Source organism: Schistocerca serialis, chromosome 5 (assembly GCF_023864345.2).
Source record: "Schistocerca serialis cubense isolate TAMUIC-IGC-003099 chromosome 5, iqSchSeri2.2, whole genome shotgun sequence".
NCBI lineage: Eukaryota > Metazoa > Arthropoda > Insecta > Orthoptera > Acrididae > Schistocerca > Schistocerca serialis.
The window spans coordinates 423,323,541-423,346,353 of NC_064642.1; the positions used below are offsets into that span (position 1 = coordinate 423,323,541).

Below are 22,813 nucleotides of genomic sequence, written 5' to 3' on the forward strand. Positions count from 1 at the left end.
GAACAGTGATTCTCGCCGGGTTTTCATCTGGCGTGAACCAGAAACCAGATACCAACCACTTAATGTCCTTGAAAGAGACCTGTATGGAGGTCATGGTTTGATGGTATGGGGTGGGATTATGATTAGTGCACGTACACCCCTGCATGTCTTTGACAGAGGAACTGTAACAGGTCAGGTGTATCGGGATGTCATTTTGCACCAGTATGTCCGTCTTTTCAGGGGTTCAGTGGGTCCCAGCTCCCTCCTGATGGATGATAATGCACGGCCCCACCGAGCTGCCATCGTGGAGGAGTACCTTGAAACAGAAGATAACAGGCGAATGGAGTGGCCTTACTGTTCTCCAGACCTAAACCCAATCGAGCACGTCTGGGATGCTCTCGGTCGACGTATCGCTGCACGTCTTCAAACCCCTAGGACACTTCAGGAGTTCCGACAGGTACTGGTGCAAGAATGGGAGGCTATACCCCAGCAGTTGCTCGACCACCTGATCCAGAGAATACCAACCCGTTGTGCGGCCTGTGTACGTGTGCATGATGATCATATCCCATATTGATGTCGGGGTACTTGCGCAGGAAACAGTGGCGTTTTGTAGCACATGTGTTTCGGGACGGTTTTCTCAGCTTATCACCAGTACCATGGACTTACAGATCTGTGTCGTGTGTTTTCCCTATTTGCCTGTGCTATTAGCGCTAGTATGTGTAGTGCCACGTTGTGTGGCACCACATTCTGCAACTACCCTTAATTTATGAGCATGAGTATACATTGCACGTAAGGATCACGAAGATCAGATACGAGAAAGTAGGGCTCATACGGAGGCATATAGACGGTCAGAAGGAAGCTTTTCCCTCGTTCTGTGTGCGAGTGGAACAGGAACGGAATTGACTAGCGGTACGCGGTACCGTCCGCCACGCGCCGTAAGGTGGATTGCGGAATATCGATGTAGATAGAGATCTTTGCTGTGCTGCTACCGAGACTGGGATCAAACACTCCGCCGTTGTATAGCTGCCTAAGGGAAGTGCTTTGAAGGGGACAATATTGTTTGAAAAAACAAAATAGAGGTTTGGTAGATAGAAACCAGTCTCATTACTTTTCTCAGACACCTCTTGGTCTTAAGAAGAGAACGTTACTTATAGAGACACCCTAGGTATCAGTGCGTGGAGATGAACAAATAAACCTAATGGTTTTGCTGAGTTTTCGCGGTTTGTTTTCATTGAATAAGACGCCAGTAGCCGTGCCCTTTGTGTTTATCGTCTGCTGTCGTCGTGAAAGCACGAGTTCCGGTGAAGTGGCAGCCCTGGCAGTTCGATTTCCTTGGGCCGCGGCGCAGCATATCGACTCCGGCGGAAGGCGGCCGGCGCGGCTGTTACGGTCTGAACGTAACGTAAATAAAACGTCTGCCCGCGTAGCGCCCCCTGCCACTGGCCCGCGGCTGGCACAGGCCTCTCGTCGGCCGCTCACACAACAACGTCGCGCCGTAAACACGGTGAAACCTTCAGCGGGCCGTTAAGGGGAAGCTAATTACGGATAACACCTGTTTCTCCAATGAACATCGATGGGCGTCTACCACACACGAATTTCCGTGATGTCACAATCAGTGGCTACAAACTATCCCTGATCTCAGGCTTCAGAAAGGTGCGGTTGTGTAATAAGACAAATTCTAGAAAAACGTCGGGAATTTGTTTAGAAACACATTTAGCATTTATTGAATTTGAGATAGCCTTTGAAAGGCAAGAAGACTCCTTTTGAGAAAAATATTGGAAATAATAGGTTTTCAAAAATACCGTAAAGGGTCTATATGTAAATACAAAAATAGTTGTGCGTTTAGGTACGAGACTGTCAGATAAAATTTTAATAAATCAAGGTGTTCGACGAATGTGCAGTCTGTCACCGACTTTATTTAATTTATATATTGACGACCTAGTTTCGAAGTGGAAAGATGAAATACTGTTAGGAATTAAAACACGATGTAGCATACCACTAAATACTCTGTTATATGCTGATGACCAGATAATTACACAGGAAACAGAAGATAACTTACAAAGAGCCAAAACGGAGTATATTACAACTTAAAGATATTAGCAAATACGACAAAGACAATGACTTTCAAAGGAAAGACTCCAGTCAGTTCGAAAACATAATAAATGAGAAAATTTTAGAACCAGTGTCCTCTTCAGTTCTCTAGGATATGATACTAGTTTTAACTACGACAAAGACGATGAGAAGAAGGTTAATAAATAACAGGTTAACTGCGGGACAATGGGAACCACTCTGGGAGGGGGGGGAGGGGGGGGGACAACGAAAGAAACACAAATGAAATTCTGTAAAGTTATGGCTATATCTATCTACTCTTGTATGTGGTTCCGAATGATGGACTGTAACAAAAGAAAAAAAATTACGTATACAAGCAGCAGACATTAAGTTCATGAGGTATGTAAAATGCTGTTATAAAATGGATAAAATAAGAAATAAAACAATAAGATCAGATTTCAAAATCTTTGCAATTAATGACAAGACAGAAGACATTAGAATGAAATGCAAGTCTCATGTTGACAGAATGACATTAAACAGAGTATCAAAAGAGAATAAACTATCGGCCGATTGGAAAGAAAGCACTACGTAGACCTCGTAAGAGATGTATAAAACGCATCTTTGACCATCAGACTCCTTAATTTTTATTTTAAACCCAAATATCGACTAGTTAGTCATGGACCATCTGCACGGATAAGGGTTAAAATGGTTTAAACCACAACATTACATTTGTCACTACATAATGTGTAGAGCATGTCATGAATATCAATATACGACACAAGACTTTTAAAAACAAATTTACTAATAACAAGTGTACACAGAGCAGTACTGAAGAGAATATCAGGACATTGTACAATGAATGCGGCTGATGGTCAAACCTGCATTTTATACATTACTTGACAGCTGTTGATAGTCACCTTCCAAAAACCTCGTAAGATATGGCTGGATCACGTGATTACAACATCTAATGCTTGGAAGGAGATGATGATGTCACAACATCTACGAGAGACAACAACCACAACGAATGAGCTCTTACTAAGAAAAACAAAGAAACAGTTGCAATACATACAAAAGGCCCTGTACATTACTGGAAAATTGCGACATTCTAAAGGAAGAGAGAGATGTTGATAGGGCAATGCCAAAGTTGAAGGTGTTAGGTAACTTTAAAACCGGTAATAAACACGCATTCGTAGCCCAGGTCGCTAACACACCCATCCGGTGTGCGTTAGCCGCAGATGTTTTCCCTCCGAATCCTGCTGATAGAAGGAATTGTCATACTATTTCACTGCAGTCGTGCGGAGGAGAACTAATGCTGGAAGTTCCTGATTACCAGCCCTTGTACTGGTTTCCTGTGTCAAATTCCAAACCTCTAATCAATGTCTAAGGGAAAGTGATGACCAACCATCTGTCGAGTGGTGACGTTAAAGACGGTGGCTCATTTTGGTATTGAGTGGAACACACTATGCACCAGCACCAAGTTTCATCCTCTTCGTACGTATCATTTGATAAACATCTATAACAAGATAAACATGTTACGGCATTGCATGTAAATCGTCCCCAAAAGTCCTAACGCTCTAGCCTGTACACAGTACTGACTTTCCAAGAAAGAAAAGAGAGACATACCGCCGGCCGAGGTGGCCGAGCGGTTCTAGGCACTACAGTCTGGAACCGCGCGACCGCTACGGTCGCAGGTTCGAATCCTGCCTCGGGCATGGATGTGTGTGATGTCCTTAGGTTAGTTAGGTTCAAGTAGTTCTAAGTTCTAGGGGACTGATGACCTCAGAAGTTAAGTCCCATAGTGCCCAGAGCCATTTGAACCATTTTTTGAGAGAGACATACCGTCAGTCGCTCTGAATCATCTACTTAATTAGAGTAGTGCCAGTGTTGTGCAACCCATTGTATTGTATTGTATGTTAACCGGGGACCTATTAACGACGGAGAGACTCCGTCCCCGCCGCAGCCACAGTGGTCCACAACCCCATGACGACTGCCGCAGTCCATTTCACCCCTCCGCCGCCCCACGCTGAACCCAGGGTTATTGTGCAGTTCGACCCCCGGTGGACCCCTCAGGGAACGACTCACACAAGACGAGTGTAACCCCTATATTTGCGTGGTAGAGTAATGGTGGTGTACGCGTACGTGGAGAACTCGTTTGCGCAGCAATCGCCGAAATAGTGTAACTGAGGCGGAATATGGGGAATCAGCCCGCATTCGCCGAGGCAGATGGAAAACCGCCTAAAAACCATCCACAGACTGGCCGGTTCACCCGACCTAGAGACAAATCCGCCGGGCGGATTCGTGCCGCGGACCAGGCGCTCCTTCCCGCCCGGAAAGCCGTGCGTTAGACCGCACGGCCAACTGGGCGGGCTAGTGCAACCCATACCACACCAGATGCAGGTGTTCTAACATTTCCTTTCTCCTGCAGCTACATACTCGTACATACCCCTTAAGGCACTACATGGTGCACAGCGAAAGCTACCTTCTATCACTGATAATCATTTCCTTTCCTGTTCGACTTGCAGATGGAGCGAGGGAGAAACGACTATGTGCTTCCACGTCAGTTCTGGTTCCTCCTTTATTCCCGGTAGTTACGTGAGATGTATGTTGGTGGCAGTAAGCTTGTTCTATATTGTCGCAAATGTCAGTTCTGTTAACTGTTTTGTAGAAAGAACGACGTCTTCCCTCCAGGGATTTCCATATGAGTTCACAGAGCATTTCCATAATACTCGTGTTTTGAACGAACTTATCGGTAAGAAATCTAGAAGCACGCCTCTGAATGGCTTCAGTCATTTCCTTTAATACGTTCTGGCGGCCTATCCGAACACTAGCAATCCTAAAGAATGAGTCGCTCAAGTGATCTCTACGTCGCCTGCTTTTTGTAACGGGCGATCAAAGAGTTTCCATTCGAAGGCCGTACAGTCCAGGTTCGGAATGTCAATAAGCCAAAACCGCCGTGAGCATTGATGCAATCGTCCCACCGACGGACCAGGTTGAAGATACCCGTTTGGTAAAACGCTGTGTCCTGCGGCGTGATGAAGTCCATAACTGTCTACTGCACATTCTCGTCCGACAGGAATCGTCGACCCTTCAAGGCCTGTTTTAAGAGACTGAAGTCACGACAATCGCATGGAGAGAGAGACCTGGACTATAGGGCGGCTGTTCGAGTGTCTCGTACTCGGGGTGGCTCGCCTTCCAGGTCGGCCGGGGTCTTGTACCGAATCGCGACCAGCAAAGAACCTGGCGCGCCATTTCCTCGGACATGCTGATCCATAGACATCCTTCAATCTCCGATGGATGTCTACCGGTGTTTGTTCTTCGGCACCCAAGAAAGGAATAACACCACGTTATATATAAGAAACTATCAGACTCGATTGCGGTAATGAAACCAACCTTTACTTAGGTTTCAGCCCAAATAATTGAGCCTTCTTCAGTAGATATACCTGAATCCATAATTTGTCTAAGAGGGTATCGTCTAGAAATAAAACTAAGCCTGAATAGGCGTAGTCACATTTTAAAAATGCGGTACATAAGAAGTAAGTCAACACCAAGAATTGACTTAAGCTCTGGCGTGCGCCTCGTCTCCATGGACGCCGTGCGGTGGGCCTCGGGAGCAACTCCATCTAGCGGGCCAACCATAGCGCCATATGGTTTCCCCCTTCAAGCTGGACAAGTTTCGTTCTTTGTACTTTTTTCGTTTGACGCTTATTTCGTGAGATATTTGGCTCGGTCACGATCAATGGACCACCCTGTAGATTCAGGTATATCTTGTGAAGAAAGCTCAATTATTTGAGCTGAAACCTAGGTAAAGGTTTGTTTCAGTACCACAATCGAGTCTGATAGTTTCTTATATATTAGTTTATCACGATTGCTGACTGGGCTGCAACGTTGAAAGTACAAAAACACTACTTTAGTCCTGTATGGACGCATTTGGTGTAATGTGCCATAGTTCACGTTTCACCATTTACAGCACACACATCGGAAGACACGAATGGTATACAGATCTCTTGCCTACATGTCTTTGCTTATAAACCCGCATCAGAGTCAAGCTACGTTGCATATACGCTTCAACAACGCCCTCAAACAGAGACTTTTTTGATTGCCCCTTGTAGGAGAGCAGCACTCCCCTAGAAGTCTCCCAATAAATCGAAGTTGTCCATTCGCCCTCTCTACAATTGACCTTACCTTTTGTTCCATTTCATGACGCTTTGGAACACTGTGCGCTGCATATTTAATAAACGTTACAATGTCACGTGGGACATTACAGGAATTATTTTTCCTACTCGTCTGAATTAACTCGTATTTTCCACATTCAGAGCAAACTGTAGTTCATCTGACCAAATAACGGTGTGGCCGAGCGGTTCTAGGCGCTTCAGTCTGGAACCGCGCGACCGGGACTGATGACCTCAGATGTTAAGTCCCATAGTGCTCAGAGCCATTTGAACTCTTTTTTTTTTTTTTTTTTTTTTGGCCAAATAACAATTCTGTCCACACCACCCTGCATCCTGTATCCTCCTACAATCTCTCACGGACGACACTTTCCCGTTAACCACAGCGTCGTCAGCAAACAGTCGTAGATTACCGCTCACCCTATCCAACAGATTGTTGACATATGCAGTGAGCAAAAGAGGCGCCATCACATTTTTCTGGGAGACCTATGGCAGCACCCTTACCTCCGATGAACACTCGCCGTCCTGGGCAATGTACTGTTTCTATTAGTGAGAACCTATTCTTCACGCTCGCACTTCCGTTAACAGACTGCATTGTTGCCCCATGTTAAAGACTTCCTGAAAGTCGAGGCATGGAGAATTTGCTTGTCGCCCTTCTTTCGTGGTTTGTAGGCTATCGTGCAGCAAAAGGGCAAGCTGAATTTTTGCAGCACGAGTGTGTTGAAGTGTGAATAGCAGCTTTTCTCTCTCAACGGACATTCAGATACGGATAGATCGAAAAGAGGACACGGAACAAAAAAGGTCTAATGAACTTACGTCCGGAAAGGCATGATCTCCATGCCAGAGACCGTTTATTCAATCAAATGGTTCAAATGGCTCTGAGCACTATGGGACTCAACATCTGTGGTCATCAGTCCCCTAGAACTTAGAACTACTTAAACCTAACTAACCTAAGAACATCACACACATCCATGCCCGAGGCAGGATTCGAACCTGCGACCGTAGCAGTCGCGTGGTTCCGGACTGAAGCGCCTAGAACCGCTTGGCCACCGCGGCCGGCTTATTCAATCATCCAGAGACTGCGGCCTAATAAGCACTGTACCATGTAGCCACAGTTAACAATATGTAAAGTTTCCTCCTAGAGGGCAGTACTGTTCCTCATGCGTCATGCCCTACAGCCCTCTCCTGCCATAGGAATTGGTAATATTGTGTCCGATTCACTTCTCTTGCTGCTCACCTTGTATTTGATGTGATACAGCGTTGTACACAATGATTCTGTATTCGAATCGAGAGATTGCCGACATGATGTTTACTTAGGGAAAAGCAAATGGCAACGTACGGCGGGGTTGTATCGGGAAACCTATCCCCGCCGACCACACCCACAGCATTCAGTGTTTGCAATAGTGTTTCGCCGTCTGTCTGAGACAGGGTCATTTCAGCGAGCAGGAAATCATGAAGGACGTACCCGAAATGTTCGAACACGAGACTTGGAGGAAAATGTGATTAACACTGTGGAAGGTGACCGCCGTGTCAGTTAACAGGCAGTTGGCCCGCCAGTAGAGGGTAAGGCAGACGAGCGAATGGAACATTCTGCATGACAATTGTTACTACCCTTATCACTTACAGAGTGTGCAGGGCTTACCAGCGACGGACTTTCCACATCGGGAGCAGTTTTGTCACTGGTTTCTTCACCAGACCACCACGATTCCGGGATTTGTGTCAACCATCCTGTTCACAGATGAGGCCTCCTTTACACGGAGTGGTATCTTCATCTTTCATAAGAGTCATTTGTGGAAAAGTATGCAGATTCCCCACGGAGTGGTGACAGCGAACCATCAGCATCCGTGCAGCCGGAATGTCGAGAGAAATTAAGTTCATAGTTTGGACAAATTAATGATGTTGTATCAAAATTTACATAATGCTCGATCAACAAATCACTTCTAGTGCAGGCGTATTCTTGCTTGTCGTCTCTTTCTTATGCTGGTTGGTTGTTTATTTCATCCGAGACTTTATCTGTCAATTGAATCATGCTTGGTCTTATCCGAAAGCAATTCTGACAAAAAGCGATTCTGGTAGCTGGAATCGGAGGTTTCTGTTAACCCTGGCTTTCGAGTTCTTGTGGTGATACTTCGATAGAAACTTTCATACCTGAACATATTTCTTTATTTCTAACAGAGAAGTCAGATACCAGTTTTCATAAATGTAGCTTCAAAATGATTTAGTAGTCCTTTTATTTTCAAAACCTAATACTTTTACCCACTACTTCACCCCCATCGGGTTTGAATTTATGGAACATGTATTTTTATTTCTGACTGGGAAACCAATACTAGTTTTCGTAGTTCTAGCTTCAAAATTGCCTTAACAACGCCATATGAAAGAAAATCTTTTTCATCCCCTGTTTCACGCTTATGGGGATAGAGTTTCGAAAAATCCTTTGTTACGCATATGCGTACAGTACAAGATCATGGGTCAGTCAGGACATTTCCTTTTATATTTCAGCTTGCAAGGTTAAGTTCGCCGAAGAACGAGACAGTTTCAGAGGAGAGCAGAAAGTTTTTGTTGCGCAAACTTTCCATTTCAGGGATAATTTTTAGTAAGCCAAGTTTCAGAGCATAACTTACTCATTAAGCATTTTAAACCAATTCTGAGCTTGTCACTTCATACATAAATCTTCTTTTGACTTAGTTTTTGAGGATAGCTTTCAGTCAGTACTAATGTGTCAGTCGCTTTTCTGCTAATACTGCTGTTAACCGTCGATGTATGAAAACAACACACAAAAATGTGATGAGCCAAGCCGACAGTCACTCAAAGGCTGTCAAAAACAACCGGAGTGCATGTCCCTTTCTACTGCATCAAAGTTTGCTTCATCGGTTTCAGGGCAGGTGACGGCAGGCTGAAGATGAATATCTTTGTGTCGCGGCGGATTGACGCGACCGTTTATTGGAAACGAAGGTTTACTTCTTTGACTGACTGGATGTGTGGATCTGTAGCTGTACTGTAGGCAAAAAATAGAGTCGTACCACTGCATCGTTCATTTCAAAGGAAGGATTAGGACGTAACGCCCGTTGACGACGATGTCATTAGAAGCAGAGCACAGACTCTGATTCGGGTGGGAAAGGTAAGATCAGAAGTTTTCTTTTTAAAGGAGGCAGCCCAGCACTCGCCTTAAGCTATTTAGGGAAGTCACGTAACACGTAAATCTAGGAGGCTGGATGGTGGTTTGAGCCACCGTTCTCCATAATGCGAGTCCATCGTCATACCAATTCACGACATCGGTTGGTTTCAGTTCTAAGGAGCGATGGCAGATGTACTAGGCGTTCCATTTCAGTATAAGCAGTTGAGGCGCTAGGAACTATAAGGGCGCAAAGCACAGCATCGACGATACTGAGATTTTAGCGTATATTAATGCTTCTGACATCTGTTGATGTTATGTTGAGTCTATAGGCCCACATTGTTCACAGTACGAGAACGTTCACGAAAAGTTGCCTCCCCGACTTCTCGGATATTCAACGGCATACGGGCCCAAAGGACGAGGAGTAATTGTGCTGCATACCTTGCAGAACTAGCACTCCTGCAAGAAAGGAGTCCTAGTTCTGCAAGGTATGCAGGGGACCTTCTGCGAAGTTTGGAAGGTAGGAGACGAGGTACTGGCGGAATTAAAGCTGTGAGGACGGGGTGTGAGTCGTGCTTGGGTAGCTCAGTGGTAGAGCACTTGCCCGCGAAAGGCAAAGGCCCCGAGTTCGAGTCTTGGCCCGGCACACAGTTTCAATCTGCCAGGAAGTTTCATTCTAATGTTATCCTCACAGTCCCTAAGTGAGTGATGCGTAGGGGATTGTAGTATATTCCTAGAGTAATCATTTAAGGACGGTTCTTGAAATTTTCTTAGTAGACTTTCTCGGGACAGCTCATGTCAGTCTTCAAGAGTCTTCCCGTTAAGTTCCTTCAGTATCTCTGTGACACTCACCCTTGGATTAAACAAACCTATGACCATTCGTGCTGACCTCCTCTGTATACGTTCAACATCCACTGTTAGTCCTATCTGGCATGGGTACCACACACTTGAGCAGTATTCTAGAACCAGTCGCATGAGTCATTTGTAAGCAATCTCCTCTATAGACTGATTGCACTTCCTCAGTATAATACAAATAAACAGAAGTCAGCGACCTCCTCTACCTGCGACTGAACCTACGTGATCATTCCATTTCTTATCCCTACAAAGGGCTACTCCCAAGTATTTGTGTGAGTTGGCCGATTCCAACAGTGACTCATTGATATTATAGTCATAGGATACTTACGTTTTTTCGTTTTGTGAAGTGCAAAATTTTATGTTTCTGAACATTTGCCAATTTCTGCACCAAGTTGAAATTTTATCAAGATCTGACTGAATATTTATGCAGCTTCGTTCAGATAATGCTTCATTACAGATAACTGGAAAGAGCCTGGTTTTACTATTAATATTGTCTGCAAGTCATTAATGTACAATATGAACAGCAAGGGTCCCAACACACTTCCCTGGGGTTCATCCGAAGTCTACATCTGCCGATGACACGCCCACCAAGATATAATGCTGTGTCCTCGCTACCAAAAGTCCTCAACCCAGTCACAAATTTCACTTGATACCCCGTATGATCGTACTTTTGACAATAAGCGTAGATGCGGCGCTGAGTCAAATGTTTTTCGGAAATCAAGAAATACTGCATCTGCTGGTTGCCTTGATCCAAAACTTTCAGTGTGTCATGTGATAAAAGTGCGGACTGATGTTTCGAAATCCTTGTTGGTAGGCACTGAGAAGGTCATTCTGTTCAAGATGCCACATTATGTTTGAGCTCAGAATATGTTTTAAGATACTACAACAAATCAATGTCAAGGATACTGGACGGCAGTGTTGTGGATCATTTCTACTACCCTTCTTGCAGACAGGTGTGAACTGTGCCTTTTTCCAAGAACTGGGCACGGTTTTTTCTTCGAGGGATCTACGGTAGATTGAAGTTAAAACTGGGGCTAACACAGCCGCAAATTCAGTTAGTATCTGACAAGGATTCCATCGGGGCCTGGAGCTTTGCTCAATTTTAACGATTTCCGCTGTTTCTCAACACCACTGACTAATACTTCTTTCATTTATCTTTTCGGTGGTACGAGGATTAAATTGGAGCAATTCTCCTCTGCTTTCCTTCACAAAGGAACATTTGAAAACGGAGTTAAGCATTTCATCTTTTGCTTTGCTACCCACAATTTCAGTTCCTGTCTCATTCGCTAGAGACTGAACACTAACTTTGGTGCAACTAGCAGCCTTTACATACGACCAGAATTTCTTTGGGTTCTGTGAAAGCTCAATGACAATATTCTGCTGCGGTAATCACTAAAGGCTTCACACATTGCTGTGTTGACAACCAAACGCGTTTCATTCAGCATCTCTCTATCTATAGCCATACGCTTCATTTTACACCTATTATGCAGTAGTCTCCGTTTCTTTACAGTGATTGTATACTATGGAGTGTTCCTACCATTATGAACTGTTCTACTGAGTGCATATCTATCCTGTACATGGCCAACTATTCTTTTAAATTTGCGCCAGAGTTCCTCTACATGCTCCTGCCCTGTGCTGGAAGTTCACGTTCCTAATTGAGATATGACATCACTGACTTTTTATCTAGTTTATTGAACATACATATTTTTATGCCTGTTTAAGTTGTCCTTTGTACTCTGGTAACCATTGTTTCCACAACCGCGTCATGGTCACTGATACCAGTTTCAACGTTGACATGCTCAAAGATGTGAGGTCTGTTTGTTGCATTAGATTCAGTGTATTTCCATCATGAGTGGGGTTCCTAACTATCTCTTCTAGGCAGTTTTCAGAGAAGACATTTAGCAAAGTTCCACAGGATCACTTATCACGCCCACCACAAACAAAATTGTAATTTTCCCATTTAATCGTTGGATGATTTAAGTCTCTACCGATGATTACAGTATAACTGGGGAACTTACGTACAAGTGAACTGAGGTTTTCTCTAAAGTTTTCGGTTAGATCAGGAGACGAGTCTGTTGGAAGATAAAAGGATCCAATAATCATTTTATGCCCACTCCTGGTACTAAGTCTTGCCAAAACAATTTGACATGCAGCTTCAATTTCTACCTCGGTCGATTTGAATTTCTTGTCTACTGCGACAAATACACCACCATCGTGTCCCCTTTGCCTATCCTTTCGATATATACACTCAAATTTTCACCAAAAATCTCCTATCAGTTTCAGGTTTCAACAAGCTTTCTGTACCTAGTATAATGTGAGCTTCACTGCTTTTCATGAGCGCTTCAAACTGTGGCACTTCGTTGCGAATGCTTCGGCAGTTTACCATGAGGATTTTAATACACTCACCTGTATGGGGAGGCATTTCTTTAGATCTTACACTGATACTTCTGGTTTTCCTATAGCTATCGTTGTCTGGATTAAATGAAGAGTCGCCTAATCTAAAAGTCTTGTGTGCATCCCACGCACACTCAGCTATGTGAGTAGAAGCCTCTGATGTATAGTGCACACCTGGCCTGTTTAGTGGAACCCTACAGTTCTCAATCCCATGGCGCAAGTCCAGGAAGTAGCAGCCTAGCTTGTCACAGAAGTTTCTGGTTCAGTCCTTCCACTCGACTCAAAACCAGAGTGCCACACTCAGTTTTGTGGACAATGCTGCAAATTCTGAGCCAGGCTGAAACTTCAGGCGCAAGGCTGGTCTTCTCAGCCTTCGCTACCAGTCGCTGGAATGACCCAAGAATGACCTCGGAGCCCAGACGAGGGGCATCATTTGTTCCACCGTGGACCACAGCCTGCAGTTGGTTGCAGTCTGTTCCCTCAATGGCCGCCGGAATAGCCTCTAGCATCCTGAAGAGGCTATTCCGGCAGCCATTGAGATAACGGGGTGCAACCAAATGCAGATTGTGGCGCACGTTGGAACAAATGATGCCCCTCGTCTGGTCTCCGAGGTCATTGGTTCAAATGGTTCAAATGGCTTTGAGCACTATGGGACTCAACTACTGAGGTCATTAGTCCCCTAGAACTTAGAACTAGTTAAACCTAACTAACCTAAGGACATCACAAACATCCATGCCCGAGGCAGGATTCGAACCTGCGACCGTAGCGCTCTTGCGGTTCCAGACTACAGCGCCTTTAACCGCACGGCCACTTCGGCCAGCTCCCGAGGTCATTCTTGGGTCATTCCAGCGACATGAAACAGTTGTTATTGCGATTGAACAATGACAAGCTTAAATGGCAGATTTCTGTTGCTTCTTGTGCCTGTCGCATAGCGGTGCCAAAGCACTTCATTATAAAAAGAAAGATGGCCTAAGCGCCAATAACTTGAACCAGGACCTCACAATGATATGCACGAAGCACTTGTGGAATCCAGGGACGTAATTCTCTCTGCTCTTCAAACAAAATTGTGCATCTGTTTGCGCGAAAAATTTCCACGTCTTAATGACGTGAAAATAAAAGAAGAGATTTTCGTGGGTCCGTAGATATTCAAACTGCGCGAAGATATCCCACTTGGACTTCTTACCTGACTGTTGTGGTGTTGCAACCGATGAGCACGGAGAACGCTTCGACCAGCAAATTTCGGGCATGGAAACGAGATACCAGGGAAAGTGGAGTGCATCAATGTTAGCCGATTACTGCAGGACACAAACAAGGGAATCACCAGCATATACTACAAACGTCAGGCAAAGTGGTTGCCTACCTCCGAGGATAACACCGAATTACATACACGCATAAGCTTATATAGACAATAACGTAAAGTTATCACAACTTTAAAGTGAGAGCTAACTTTGCACTTGCATTAACATTTTCTTTTTCAGTACACTCGGAAACAAAGATTAGCTGCTTTCTTGCCAGTTACAGAGAAATGCAAAATTTTGTTGGCTAGTATGTAGTATTACCGTAACCTTAAATAGATGATCTGTATCTGATACGCCAAAATATAGTAGATGTAGTAGATATATTGATGCAGCAGAGCTAGTTATCGAAGTACAACTTTCAAGTTCTAGTTATGCTTCTCATCTGGATATTTTGAAGATATTTCCGAAATACGACATAAGAATTGTACATCTAACCATCTAAATAGCTTTGAGGATGTTTGTGACAATTCCAGCCACAACAGCACCTTGTGAACGTAATTTCATCAAATCAAAGATCATAAAAAAATTACTGAAGGTGGAGTGTGGGTGACAGCAGACAGGCAGACAGTCAAATCTCGCTTTCTTGTGGATACAACACGACACAGCTTCTCAACTTGATTTCAGTGATCTAATCGATGAGTTTGTTTCGCTCAGTGCAATATTTACAAAGTAAAATTATATTATTTAATTTAATATACTCGAACAAGAGCTACTTGAACTATAATGTCTCCAAATTTTTATGTGAAAAATCTTCACGCTTTTCAAATAAAAGAAGCGTTATTTAACATTACATCTTTATTCTACATGTTTACATATTTGCAGCTTTGCCGCAAGAGGGCTCCAAATTATAGCGTATAACATGGCGGTGTATAATGTAATGTCGACGCGTAAGAAACAGCGTGTTGATATCGAATTTCGAAGTTGAAGAGTTCGTCCACATATGACGCAACCTCTCCTTTAGCATAACACTGCCAGATCACACACGAGCGCTGCGACGTCCGCAAGAATCTGATGCCTTGGGTTCACTGCCATCGATCATCCTCCATACAGTCCTAGCTTGGCCCCTTCTGATCTTCATCAGATACAAAAACTAAAAGAACACTTCCGAGAACTTCATTCTGAAGCGGTGCAAGCAGAGATGAGATTGTGGCTCCATCAAAAAAGTCGAACTTCTACCAGTGATGATATCAACAAACTGGTTTCTCGTTGGGAGAAGTGTGTTCGTATGTTGATAAATAAACATGCAGAAATGAGGAATAAAGATGTGAAATGTTAATGATGTTTGTTTTATTTAAAAGCTTTGTTGTCACATAAAAAATTCTGAGGCATTACTTTTCTGCACGCCCTTGTATCATATAATAATAGGGAGTCACGCCGCTTCTGCGACTATATAAGTCTAATTTAAACCAAAGGCACTTCGCTTCATTTAAAAGCACCAACAGTGGTCATTGTAACAATTGTGGTTTTGTTTACATGTCGCTTTATCGAGGTCGCAAAGAGTAAAAACTGTGACTGCGAGAGAGAGGCCTCTAAAACGGAAAGACAGCATTTGAATATTTCGCTATACTTCAAATGTTTTAGGAAGTTCCTATAATTTGTATTTGATTGAATACAATGGTACATGTAATTTATTATGCGCAATATTTTTCATCAATACAGGTGTAATTTATTTTCAATAATGCTAATGTAATTTTAAGCGGTGGTGGAGGGGGTGAAAGGGAAGTAGACTGCAGTTCTGGCACTTCCGCCAGGGGCGCAAGACGACATTTACCCTCGTTCCTGCAGCAAATAAATAATAATACGATCAAAGACGTGGTCAGTAGAGACGGAACACAAAGTCTGATAGCATACGGATGTGAAAGGAAACAGACCACGTTCTTTTCGTTGGAATCATCACTGGAACTACATTAAGCGTACCCTACATGCTACTAAACGTTCTCTTTTGTGGTTGTGCTCATTTTCGCCTAATGTGAAGCGCACTGGGTATATTTTACGCATTGCTTTGTAAACCTGTGATATTTTATGAGTTATATGCATACTTTTGCTCTGTTCTGGCAGTACAGTAGAATTCATTTGATTCAAGGACGTCCTATAGTCTTAATTGAAAATGCCAATGGTAGTGTGGTATTAGAAGCGTGTTTCTCTACTGTCGAAGTGAGGCCTATCATTTTAAAAGATTTTATTCGCAGGTAAATGGCCTTTTCTAAATAAATCTGAGATACCATCAGATCTGCGTAGGACAGCAGTTTAGAACACAAAATAACAACAAAGTTTGTTTCACTGAGACCGTACGACACAGACACAAAAATAGTTCAGTTTGACTCTTTCCCCTTATCGTTCACCGACAACCAACATTTTTGTACTTATGAAATAACTCCAGCCTTTTTTTTCCGTTTAACTATAACTAAAATACAGAAATAATTCAAACAAATTTTCATTATCTCGTACAACAATATTCAGCGTTAGATTTCACAACAATATGGAGACTGTGAGTTTTCCAGTAAAATTATTTCGATTGGATAAGATGGAAATTAATTTTAAAAATAATCTCTAGAGTACTTCCGTTTTGAGGGGGGAAACAAACACACCAACCTTCTTTGTACTATCATCAGCTTGCCATTATATACTAACTACGGTGCGTGTATTCGTACACTGAAAAATCGAGCAGAAATCAAAGGCCGTTGCGCTCTGCAACGCACTTATAGCGAATGTTAAAAATCTTTTTTTTTTGGTTCTGTGACTCACGTTTTCAGATTAAAAGAGCACGCTAAACTATTCGAACCCAAATGTATTTTGCAGCCCTTTTGCACTGAGGTAATGGCGTGTGCCTAACTTTTCATATAAAAAAGAGAGGAGAAACATACTTCTGAGCTGAGTATTTTAAGACAAGAAACCAGTTTTCCCTAACCGCTCCGAACATCAGGCAGTTCCAACATTTTTCTTATGTGAATGCCTTAAGACAACATGCGATGCCGGAAGCGTCCGGGCCAAGCACGGCTTAGTCAGGAATGGGTTTCATAGTAGGCTACCCTGCTTTATTTGTCACAATAAAAATACTGTTCTGTAATAAATAATAATATCAGGAATTGATAAGATATCCATCTGCCACCTACAAGAAGCCGTTTACTGAGATCTGCAACGAATTACCCTCAGGTCCATCACGCCGCCCAAGGCGCGTTGGAACTGCCCGATTAGTGATAAAATAGCACATTGAACACGTTTCCTGTGTCTACCATTCCAATATCACAACTTAATTAAAAATATCACATAATAAAATACAATTTGCCAAATCGTGGAAAAGCGGACGCCGTACTAGACGGGATAAACGAAAAGTCAAAAGAAGATGATTTTGCGGCTAACATATAAGTTATTTCACATTTTCTCGTAGGCGCATTCTTCCCCATTCCTATATAAAAACTTACTCTTGTTGTGAAAGTTATACCAGTAAACATTTTAATCGATGGACTTCAGAAAAGCGAGTCATACATTATTCAAAAGGACATAAGTCAGTTGCTGTATTCGAGAACGAATCTGATGTGATGAAATTTATGGACCCAAGCATTCTTTTCCTGAACAATTAAAACATAAAATTCTGTTTGCATATGACGTCTGCATTCCCTGTCTTAGAAGTGACATTTCTATATCATTATACAAAATTATCAAATGATGAATAATAATAATGATAATAATATCAGAAATTCATTCCTTTCAAATGCGCATCCTGTGTCATAATTATTACTCCATCGCTCTCAGCAGCACATTGAAATAGTGAAAGACAATATGGTAGAAAATTGGTAAAAATGTATCAGTATCATGGACGTAATTTAGTATTAATTATGGCTCACACAATCTTGTGAGAGAAGTCAGTGGATCGACATTATCTAGGAAGAAATTAGAATGTGGGAAACGACGCCAGCACTTTTAACGAGTGCTATGGTTATGTACATTACACAGGTGCCGCATGCAAGCAAAGCAAAGCGATCAAAGCAATGTCCAAACAACAGAGTATTCAAATGTTAACAGTGAGACGGCAATCGCCGACATAAATATGCGTCACGCGAGTCAATGTAATTTGGGACTTTTCATTTTTTTTTTCAGTAGTATTCAGCTATCCATACCAGAGTATAGCTCTTTCGATACAAGAGCAATTAATATCCACTATTAATAATTTCGCCTTCCATTTCTGAGAAAAAAGTTAGTGTCAATATTACTGAAATTCTTTTGGAATCAATGTGGTAAAAATGAGAAATAAAAAAGTAAGAGAAAAATTAAAATCAAAAACTGTTTTGTGATAATATTCTGTTATAAAAATGATCTTCAAATATAGACAATTGTAACAGCATTGACTGACTGTACCCTTAGTTCTTGGACGAATATATAAAACATTGTGAATGAAAACACTCACGCACGACACTGATGCCAGTCTACAATATTTGTTATTTATTCCCCAAATCGTTTTCGGCTATTATACCATCCTCAAATACAAAGATAAATACGTGGCGCAGAGAAATTTTTGTAGGATCAAAGATTTTAAACTAAAACATCTACAGAGTATCTCGATTTCCAAATTTGAAAATTGTTAATATTCTTAGTAGAAAATAAACTGAACAATAAATTTTGGTGACATGTTCCAAAGGTGTAATTTAGGACCTGTTAAGGACAAGATTATTTTATTCAGCCACGCGCTTAGAACATGTCATCAAATTTCACTGTTCAATTTATTTTCTTCTAAGAACAGTTGTAATCTGCTGTATATTTCATTAGTTAATGTGTCACATATTTAATCTTAGTTAAATAATCTTACAAGGCATTTTCACTGAAATAATTCCTCTCGTTTTATTCCCAAATTAAATGTCAATAATTTTCATCTCTGGAAACAGAGATAATCTATAGGTGCACTTGTTTAAAATTTTTTATCCTACAAAAATTCGACTGTGCCGTACGTATATTTGTATCCAGTGATGGCATAACAGCCGAAAACCAGTCTGTGAAATAAGTAATAAATATTATAGAATATTAAACTAGTGTCGTGTGTGTTTTAGTTCATAACAATTTCAATAGCTACACAGTGTACATATACACATAATATTCATACATTGCATGTGTATGATTTATGTAAATTGACTTTATGAATGAATTACTCTGGTTTCAAAAGTCCAGTTTTCAAAGAGACGACTTTAATTAAATTTCACATCAAAACTAATGTTATTGTTGTTACAGTTTTGTCCTGATCATAACAAAATGCTTTGACTGATTGTATTTGAAAGAAACAATAAAAATATTCACAGTCTACGGGTTTAGATGACATGAACTTTACATGAGATTACCTAACCACACTAATACACGCAATAACTTATCGAATTGGTAAGTACGAGGACAGATACGGGAAGAAGATAATTTTTACCATTTGCCTTTCCATTTCATACTGGTAGTATAAAATTTAAGTCTCTGGTGTACTCAGTTCCTTGTTACAAACTCAACCGCCCAAATCTATAACGACATTAAAATAACCGTTTACAGAATTAATATTGCAAGAAACTTAGCGAGAATCTATTGAAACGTATTTGAATTTTAAAAAAAATCCCTACAGTAATAGCAGATACAGGAGGGGACTTCAGAAAGTAAGTTACAGACTGTTCAGACAGGCTGAGTAATTTTTATTGAATGCTGCGCTACATTTCAAAGTGACAGACGCGTCATTTTTCAACAAAGTCACCAAGTCTTTGTAAACAGCGGTCGGAACGTTATACCAATCGCTCATTTCCTCGCCGCTAGAAATCCACTCCTTGGTAAATACTGTACGAACGTACTAATGGTTGAAAAATCCCTTTCCTCCCAAATGTTCTTTCAGCTTTCCCAAGATGGAAATCACATGGATCTAGACTTTCGATTAACATCATCCACATCAGTACAGCGTTGGTTAAATTGTTGGCACTGTTTCGCTACAGCTGGACGCCACTTTGCATTTGATTCATTTATCGCCATAATTTTACGGCGGATCTGTACGAAATTTAAGCGTTTTGTCCACAAGAACCGTACTGCCCCGCATACTTCAACTTTCGAATACGTTTTCAGCTGGCGAGCCATTGCACTCCCTCATTGCGATGCACCAGAAACCTGTACCGCAGCCGAACTGAGTCTGTAGCAAACCAGGAACATATAGTCTGTTCCGATAGGCGCACTATTGTTGCGTAATAGTCTTAGCGTGGGACGCATATTTAACTTACTTTCGGAAGGCGCTTCGTACAGCAAGGGAAAAGAAAATCGGCTGTGACCTTTCCGAACGATCCACCCCAACATTCTTCTTGAGTGCTTTATGAATACCACCACAAAAAACGCATCTGACCGCATATGCCGTATCAGGTATCATCACTATTATTATCTCTAACTCATGCTTAAAGACTACAAATTGCTTGTGTGTTGCCTTAAGCTTAGTTGTGACGAGTGGTAAGTATTTTTTCTGGCTGCAGGAACTACGGTTAGCAAAAAAAAAAATCATATGATGACAGATTTGTTCAAAAATATCAGTAACTCGCCCTGGTCCATATGGTAAACCATGAATAATGTCGGGGTTCTCTGCAAACACCATTAAGTTGACATTTCTGTGGAAGTAGTCTCATATATATCGTTGCAAAATATGACGCTAGACAGTTACATCGTACGTTTACCGTTATGAATCAACCAAACATATGTGAATTTATATATGCAGGTCGGACAGTAATGTAATAGCATAACTTTCGCGCAATGTCACGAACGAGATGAAATAAGATATTTTTAATTTTTACTTGTTCATCGACATTTAATTTTGTTCATACTGTGTCGATACGTCACATTTAATCTAAAATCTGTTGCAGACGATTTCCAACATTTTGTACTTAAGCAGGCTTTAACTTCTAGCCACTTAAGATGAGTACAAGCTCGTACAAGACAAGAATGGATAAAGAAAACAATTCTGTGGTTTACAATGAAACCACCCAAACTTTTACGTTAAATGACAGGGAAACCACGTAAAACATGTGTCAGGATGGATGGCAATCTATTTGAGCCTCCGCCTCTGATGTACGTGCATACAAGACACACAAGTGTGTTCGACAGGCTGGCTTGTTAGATTTCTTTATTTATTTTATCCCAACCAATAAGATGAAACACAAATATACGCCACTTAACTGATAAAATGTAAGACTACAAATATTAGGCAACTACAGACTAGAATTTCGCAATCTCAAGAGCGCTGTTGGTAGATTGGTGGGTAGAAGCAGTACTGTAAAAAGTAGGCCGAAATCAGTTCTGGTCAACTCTTACAAAACACTGTCATCATATTGAAACTCCGTCTCTGGAAATTAGTTTCGCTCTTATAACACCAGAAGAGACCTGACTGAGCGGCTTCCAGGTACTTCACTCTTTGTGGCCCTGAAGGAGTCTTCATCCACCTATCATTCATCTTTCCACATCCAAATTCTAGCACGTCACGTTTGCAGTATGGTTTAGGGTGGCAAAGGTGCGTTATGCTACGGAAACTGGTATATACAAAATGTTCTTTAGTGCACGCGTCAAAAACGTTTTCCAATCATATTGTAACTAAAATATATTGGACAGTTCTGTATTAAAGTCAGAAAAATTTGACTTGTCACAAGGACACATTTGCATCTAGTTTTTACCCCAGAAACCACTGAGCAGTGCTAAGTTAAATGATGTTAGTTACATCTGGCTCCGTTTTTGCTCTATTCGCAACCCACAGAATCGGTTACCGCACATTTCTGTATGCAGGTCAATTACTCCAATTTTATGTTCGTGGTCTCCGTGCAAATATGTGTTTAAGAAACCGTACGTTTCTCGCCATCGGACTTTATTTAATATTTTGAAGTAAATAATGATGTTACGATTTGCGCAGCTCAGTTTTGTACTGTTTCGTAAGTCATTTGCACATGTTAAAGCTTCAGACGCATAAACAGTATTCCAGAACTAGTCGAACTAGCAACAGTTTACATACCTCTCTGTAGATAAGACAGAAACGGAATCGAATGAGATGATAGAAAGTAATAACTACTCAATCATGATTCACTTATCTGTGGCATAAGGAAGAGTGATATATTAAATACAAGCGCTTCTGGCTCAGCAAACTCACTTTTCGCTCCTAACACTAATAACTATAACACATTTTCTCGTCGTAAGGCACTAATATGAAGTTTAGCACACTTTCGTCAGACGAAGCCGAATCCGCAGTGACACAGTTGTCGTTGAAATTCTTAGGATTCATCGATCACGGCAGATTGATACAGAACATAGAAGCTAGTGAAGGAAAAGAGCATGAAGTTGTCACAAATTTTCAGCAGGAAAGTGCTCAAACAGCTGCGCTGATACCAACTAAACACGCGATGCGGGTTAGATCGATGATCCCAATACGTTTGCAGCCACTGCTTAAGAGAAAGAGGTTCGTCGCTGACGGACAATGCAGCCCTTGTGCAGCCGCCGGCGCCAGCGTGACAGATGCAGGAGACATGTACCATGTGTACTCACGGTAGCGGCCGGCGCAACATCCTCACTGCACAGATGCAAGCGTCATACTGGAGCCTCCCGCGTCAGTCCGCCCGCCGCGAAGCTCTGCACGCACGGCGCATGCGTGGACTGTCAAACCGCGGCGCTGCGGGAGGCGGCACTTCGAACCGAACGCCTGGTGACATGTGTGCGAGCTGGGAGACTGCTGTGTTGAGCGACATTCGATCGTCAACCATACAGCTCAAACCACCAGGACTTTTTTTTCCCTCTCTCTCTCATTTATTACTTAAATCCGTTCACGTGAGCGGGATACGGGGGAGTATGCCAGCAGTGATGTTACTACTCTGCTGTTCTTAATATATATTAATGACTTACCATTCTATATTCACGAAAATGCAAAGCTGGTACTTTTTGCCGATGATACAAGTATAGCTATCACACCCGACAGACAAGAATTAACTGGT

The 22,813-nt window shown here is 42.0% G+C and overlaps 1 long non-coding RNA gene across 2 annotated transcripts in view; it reads right to left on the reverse strand.

The window, feature by feature from the left end:
• LOC126481161 (uncharacterized) overlaps positions 1-22,407 on the reverse strand; it is a 369,956-nt gene extending 347,549 nt beyond the window's left edge. Inside the window, exon 1 of one of the 2 annotated variants that reach the window (XR_007587524.1) lies at positions 22,358-22,407. This is a non-coding gene — a long non-coding RNA (uncharacterized LOC126481161). The remainder of the gene's footprint in view (positions 1-22,357) is intronic. The other variant, XR_007587523.1, reaches the window with a different exon arrangement.
• Positions 22,408-22,813: the final 406 nt, after the last annotated feature.